This window comes from Anser anser (assembly GCF_964211835.1).
Source record: "Anser anser genome assembly, chromosome: 3".
NCBI lineage: Eukaryota > Metazoa > Chordata > Aves > Anseriformes > Anatidae > Anser > Anser anser.
The window spans coordinates 71,820,590-71,827,601 of NC_139722.1; the positions used below are offsets into that span (position 1 = coordinate 71,820,590).

General features: G+C 37.2%; 1 long non-coding RNA gene across 1 annotated transcript; it reads left to right on the forward strand.

The window, feature by feature from the left end:
* The first annotated feature begins 2,644 nt into the window (after positions 1 to 2,644).
* Positions 2,645 to 6,808, forward strand: LOC310896470. The gene is made up of 3 exons (XR_014581511.1): positions 2,645 to 2,749; positions 3,423 to 3,593; positions 4,925 to 6,808. It is a non-coding gene; the product is annotated as an uncharacterized lncRNA (long non-coding RNA).
* Positions 6,809 to 7,012: the final 204 nt, after the last annotated feature.

The following is a 7,012-nucleotide window of genomic DNA, read 5'->3' on the forward strand; positions in this document are numbered from 1 at the left end:
AGTTGGCATTTTCAATTGTAAAAACATTTGAAAAATGATGGAAAAAGATTTCAACAAAGTCTCTTTCCCCTTTTAGCCTAAACTAGTTGCTGAAGTGAAATGGGTTAGGTTCAGCCTTTCTCCAAATGGAATTTCAAGGGAATGTATTATAAAGAACTGTCATATTTAAAAATGTATCAACTCAAGTGAAAATCTGAATCAGTTAACACTGCATGAATTTTCATCTAAAAAGAACTACCCTCACTTCTGTTGAGCTTGTCACAAGCACCAATTAGGTGATGGCGCCAACATGATTTGGAGCTAAAGATGTATATTCATCACAAAAATATATCTGTCCCCTTGCAGGTCCATGGGCATTTAATAATTCACATTGAAAGCTGCTGGTCTACACCAACAAAAGACCCTTCCTATGTTGCCCAGTACTCCTTTATAGAAGACAGATTTGTATTCCTATATTATACATTAAACATTATTTTGATACCAAAGTTCACTGAATTTTTCATGAGCAGCATATATTTTGTTAGAAAAAAAACATGCCATTAAGCTAATTATTTTTTCAAAGTACTATATTGACTTCAAAAAATGATGGAAAGAATTATTGCTTTGATGAAATTCTGTGTATTTCGTTTTGATTTAATGGGTTATGAACAAGGTTGAAACTATTCCAAAGGTCCTTACTTATGAACTACTTCAACAAGAGCTGTTTGACACTTTCAGATAATGTTTTCTTTGAATGCTCACTTTATGGGAGACTTTGAAAATTTAACTTCTCCTTCGAATCCATGACAAAAGGAAAAGTCAAAGTATAAATTTTCCATAGAGAAGAAGTTCTATGTATTGGCCAACTTTATTAAAAGTTCATTAGCTGAGCTGTATGTACAGTCTGACCACGTAGCCACACATATTTTAATATTACTATAACTTCCCATGTGATTTCTTTCCAGAATTTAAGAATGCATTAAAATAGTCATTAGCTAATGAAGGTAGGAAAGAGAGCTTTAAACATGTTAATTAAATGTAGATTTCTACTGTGCAAGAGTAGATTTTTATAAATCTAGATTTGCAATCCATAAACCTTTACAAAACACAAGCTTCTACAATGAGCTTGCAATTCATCTGTACAATTTATTAACATGAAGATTGATAATAACTTAAATATATTGCCTTTTCACTGATGATAATTTGAGCGGAAACACTAAGCTAATGTGTTTATCTGCCAGTAATGAATGGAACGACAAGCAGGGGATGAGCAATAGCTGGTGCTGCAGACTGTGGGGACGTGGGCTGCAGTCTGACAAACTATCAGCTGCTCTTGATCCAGGTTAGGATATTGCTACCTCCCAGCTGCTCATCGCTTATTCCTCTCCAAATCCTCCCCTGTGCTGATCTACTAAGTCAGCTGAGACCTCTGGGTTAAAAAAGAAAACAGACGTTTTAAATAGCAGCAGATCTTAATTTGGACAATGGTGCAGAAGCAGGTTACTGACAGATGAGCCAAATAGGTAAGCTAGCAGAAGCTGTCCCCCATGACAGATATCTTTACAATGTATGTCCTTTCCCTTAGGTCCTGTAACTGGATGAACATTAATCCTTAACAGAACTTAATGGAACTTCTTGGTAGGAGCACTCAAATGATTTGCATTCCAGTAATTTTAGGATGGTCTGTCTTGCAGTTTTATTGTTAAACCTTTCAACACACTGATCATCACAGATTTCACCTGTGAATTGTAAATTTTGCTGTGTGTAGAAAAGCTAACACCTGTGCAGGCTGCAAACAAAACAAAGAAATAGGAAAAAATGAACATTTCAGCTAGTGAAAAAGTTGTTCTTGGAGGCAAATTTATTTGCAATAGACAATCACTCTTTTCTGCCCCTCTCCAAATATACTGCCTATTTCTATATTTCATTAAAAATGATAAAACATGAAACCTCAAATGCAAAACATTTTGATTCAGGATGGCACGATGTTTCCTGGAGTTATAGTCTGCTTACTTTGTGATCTAATTCTCCTCTATAGAACAGATCTTCTGGCTAAGCTACATATTTTTGGAATATGGAAGGTATCATGAAATTTGCAATGCAGACAGAGAACACAGAATATAAGGTGTTGGATCTACACCTGCCATTAGGAATCAGTATTCTCAGTATTCCACCTTCTGTGAGTATGTCAAAGAACAAAATGTATAAATTATTTTGCCAACATTTTACCATATTTTTTCCTTTGTAATCATCAAATCACTCCAACAATTAAAAACTTTTATTTTTTCTCGATACCAAGAGTTTACAATATTGAATTATTCCCTAGAATACAATAAATTTATGCAATGATGTCAAATGTTCCTTACTACAAAGCCAGCTATTTGCAATGTCACACACAAAGACTGATTGCAGCTGAAATGAACCCAGTGTTTCTCTTGAACTCTTCAACTGGCATCAAAACACTTCTGAGAGCTTTGTTCCCTCTCAGCATTACATCACATCAATATCTCAACAGTGCAGCATCAGGAATGCAGCAGAGAGAGGACCTGCTCCATCTCCTGCTGCAGCTGGGCCAAAGCAGCCCCCTTGGGCACTAAGCCCAAAGGTGAGGCCCAGGCACATAATAATTAATTTACTCTAGATTAGCCTTTTTACAGGCAGGCACTAGAGTTTGATTTCCCTTAGGTGCTCTGCTGAAAAGGCCAAAGGTATGTCTGTGCCCACCTGAGACCTGCGCTGGCGTGTAGTTAGATGCCTCTCTGTTTTCAAGGTAAGTTTTGTACTTACTGAAGGAGACCTGGTGCAGAGAGGCTAGCTTAGTTCAGTACTGCTTGAAATAGGGCACATCGTCAACATGTGACTGTTACTTTTCAGAAGATTATTTTAGTTTGAACACTCACAGAATTATTCTTTCAGACTTTTAATTATTAAATTGTTATTTTTATTTCAAAAAATTTACATTTTCTCCCTTTTTGCCTTTTTTTTCATCTTATTCCATTGCTCAAAGAAAACAGATGATACAGAAGAACGAGAGAAATGTTTTTCCTTGCAGTCCTTCACTTTTTGTATCTTCTGTCAAGTCTGGAAAAACAAAATTTTTTTATAAAGTGATGTGAAAATTCAAAGTGGTTATTTAAAAATGAAGTGCAGGTTGGGGCTTTCTACAGTGAAGTGGTGTCAATGAATTTTGCTAAATATTCTTCTGAATAATAAACCATTTTATTGTTTAAAAAAAATAGTAAACTCTCACTTCTACTTTTCTCAACCTAATTTTGGTTCCTGGAATTCTAATTTTGATTATTTTGTGGGATGCGTGAATATCAAGTCTCGCCACTGGATCTTGCAGTTTAGTTAAGTCTCTTCAATGCCTGACACAATCAGCTCCACAGTAAAAGATTTGTGACCTTTGAATCTAGCTTTTCCATACCTTTGATTTTATATAGCTGCCCACAAGTTGTCAAGGATGAAACACTATCTGTATTAATGAATGGAGAAGGAGCGGAAGCAATGTTTAGGATCCAGATGTTCAGATTTGTTGGTGTCTCTTACAACTACGTTTTCCTACACTGCAAAAAGTCCAGATTTGTCACAATACTGCAGCTGTCTGCAAGCCTGTAAGTTTTTCTGTGGATGTGTGATGTGAGGACAAAGGTAAAGTTATGTTACTGCTGGGTCACCCTGAAAAGCTGATAGGGGGTTCCTCACCTAGGAGTTTCTGAACCCCAGTTGTAGTCATTTCATTGGTGTGTAGCTCTGAGCAAGGCACTGAGCCACGGGGCCCTTGCATTCCCAGTTACAACAATAATTCTTACTGCAAGCTTGTGCAGTGACTCAGCAGAAATGCAACTAAGGAGCCATAGTGAAGGTTCGTATTTTAGCCTTAGGTTTACAGCTAGATATCAAACTATTTAACTATGGTTAAACAGGCAAAAGTCCCATCAAAATCAATTTGAGTTTTGTCTATATTATTTTGAGTGATACTTCGTATTATTTTTAGAGCAGCATGTCCAGCACTGTGCATAGAAAAAAACAATCTGTACTGATAGTAGTTCATATCTTAAATAATGCATCTGTAGTCCCAAAGGAAAACAAACAGCAAAGAATTTGTCTCTCTCTGATCAGACAATGTAATGTGGGACCAGAAAGCACAGGCTATTACTTGTTCCTAGAGGAGTTACAACTAGATGACATTTACAAGCATTCAGTAATGAATTATGTGCTCTTGAAATTGAAGAGGAGTTTTCTAATGGGAGCAATATAATATTCCATCCAGAAGAACAGATTCCTTTAAAAGTGTTTATGTTGTGGAATCCTACAGCATTATGGTAACAGCAAGAAGATTTATTAGTCAAAACACAGAGGAAAAATATTCCGTAGATCAGAAGAGAAAATGTTATACGATATTCTCAGTGCTTGTGAGATCTTATGACACAAAATACAATATATTCTTGACAGGTTTCAAGTGGTAGATGTTTAGATGTTAATGGCAGCTGCCTCATGACAACAAGATTTTACGAACCAGCTTGTTTTTTTAAAGATATATCTGAAATGCCAGCATGCTGGCATCAAGCAAGGGATGAAATTGAAGAAGTTAGAAGGACGTTCTGGAGATTGACTCAAAACCAGATGCTGGGTCTGAAAGTCACAAGATTGCAAATGTACCCAACAGGCAAAGTCTGACAAAAACAATACTAGGGCATGCTTCTGATTCCGGATATAAATGCTATTTATTGCTTCAGACCTTGTTATGTAAGCTGTCCACACGACAGCATGGACTTCCTTTAAAAAGACAAAGCACAAAACCTTTAAAAACATGTGATCCTATTAAATCCTGTTTAGTCTATCTTGTGATTCAAAATCTGGCAATCCAATGTCACCTTACTAACAGAATGCATTTAACGGCATAAATAAGTGATTAACCATTGTGTTTATTTTTTTCTAATAGGACCTAACCTACCCTATTCTAACACTGGGGAAAAGAAGGATGTTATGGCACCGTGGCAAGCAGGGCATATTCCATACCGACCATTGTTAATGTGAGACCCAAAGGCTCCTCAGCTTTTCCTGCAGGATTTATCTGCAGACCTGGTCTTCATGTAATCACAGAGAGTTATCCAGCAGTAGTTGTCTTAAAGGGACTTGAATCTCCTTTTATTTGTATTAGTATAATGACAGCTCTCTTGCCGTTACTCACCCACATGAATAGAACTGGTGGGGGACAGTAAGAGATCCTTAAAAATGCATGGCATTACATCTTTTTCAAAATGTGCAGCCTAATGTGGTCAGCACCGACTCACTGTAGTTGACCCCATTTTCTCTTTGTGGAGTAAGGCAGATTTTTGCCATGGAGACTTTTTTTTGGTTTTGGAACAAAGTGACAATGAGGTCTTAGTCTACATATGAGCACAGGCCTTCTTCGGTCTTACCCAGTTGTCAGTGTTTACAATGTCTTAGGGCCATAAATTGGAAAAGATTCATTCCCTTGCTTCCAGACAAGAAATTGGCCCGCCACAGGAAATCTTAGGGCTACAAATGAAGCCCTATGCCTACTGATTCTTTCCACAGACCTCTCTGTTTAGTATTGCACAATATCTTTAACTGGACATTCCCAAACCTCCAGCACATGTGTTTATGAAGGAGAAGAGATAGCTAAAGCCCTAGTAACTTCCCTGCACAGCTGTGACTGAAGGGAATTATGGGCTGAGAGCCCAACCAATGAAGCAAAGTTTTATTTTCGTCTCTGCAGCTGACCTGGATGTCCAGTCCTGGGTATGTTGCAAGGGTGTGAAAGGGGTAGAATTTCTGAATCCTGATCTGTTTTATTATGGATAGTGAAAGGTCTTCCTTAATCCTCAGCCTTGTTTTTGAAATTCACTCTTTTTGGAGAACTGGACATCTCTGTACTAGGGCAATGCCATGCATATCAAGGTCTTTCCCCAGATGACCGAGCACTTTGGGAATTCCCTTCCCTGGTCCAAGCAAGATGCTGAGAGATTCACTGGCATTGCTCAGTGGAGTTCCCCAGCATCACTCTCAAGAACTAGATCACTATATATGGGGCTTGGAGAGAGGGAAGGCTTTGTTCTTGGAAAAAAGGAGTGTGCAGGATGCCAGATTTGACCTGTGATTACAGGCAGAAGCATTTATTATGAATAAGTGGCCTATCTTCTCTTTGCAGAGAGCATTGGTTGAATGAGCTTGTTCAGAAAGAAAGAAAGAGGGAAATTACTATTAAAGGCCAAATTTACAAATAGCTTAAAAATACAGTGTTACTGTACACTGCTTTTGCTATAAACTTCTAAATCTGAGCGTTCATTGTAAAATTGCTCTCCTGGTTACATTTTCTTCCTAGTAGAATTGTTCTCTTCAGTATCACATTGACAGCTTTGCGTCTTTCTTTGTAATGCCAAAACTGTCTCTGATTTATCTGCTCATGATAGGTCTGTTCCAGTTTTGTCACAAAGAGACAACAGTTGTGTTAATTGTTCTTTGTAATAGCCACAGTAGTTGTCCTTGCACCTGCCATTCACCAAAATTTAATGTTGCTGAGAAATTCAGTTGCATGTAGAAAGTTGCTCAACATGAGAGAGTAAGCTCTGACAAATATATATTTATTTCTATATAATAAATAAATACATTTTATATACTACAGACATAAATATAGGCCTGAAAAGGCAAATATGGACATTTTCTTTTGTCATATCTGCAAATATTAGACATAACAAAACAGAAATCTTTCAAGCTTATGAATTAAAAAGGTATGTTTCAAGCCTGACTTCAATGTCTTTTATCATCCTATTGTTTCATACTCTATTACGTACAAGCAATCTTTCCCATTCAGGATGTGACCAGCAAATGCATTGGCATTGCCGGTAATGGCTCTGAAATGTAAGTACAGTTGGAGGAGTTAATAAAAACCCCGAGGTGTTAGATTGAAATGTTCAGGTTTAAACCCTATAACTTTCTTTCATTGTTCTTGTTGCTGAGTGTATCCTCTTGTATGACTAAAAGCATATGCGAGTAAGACTTTGTT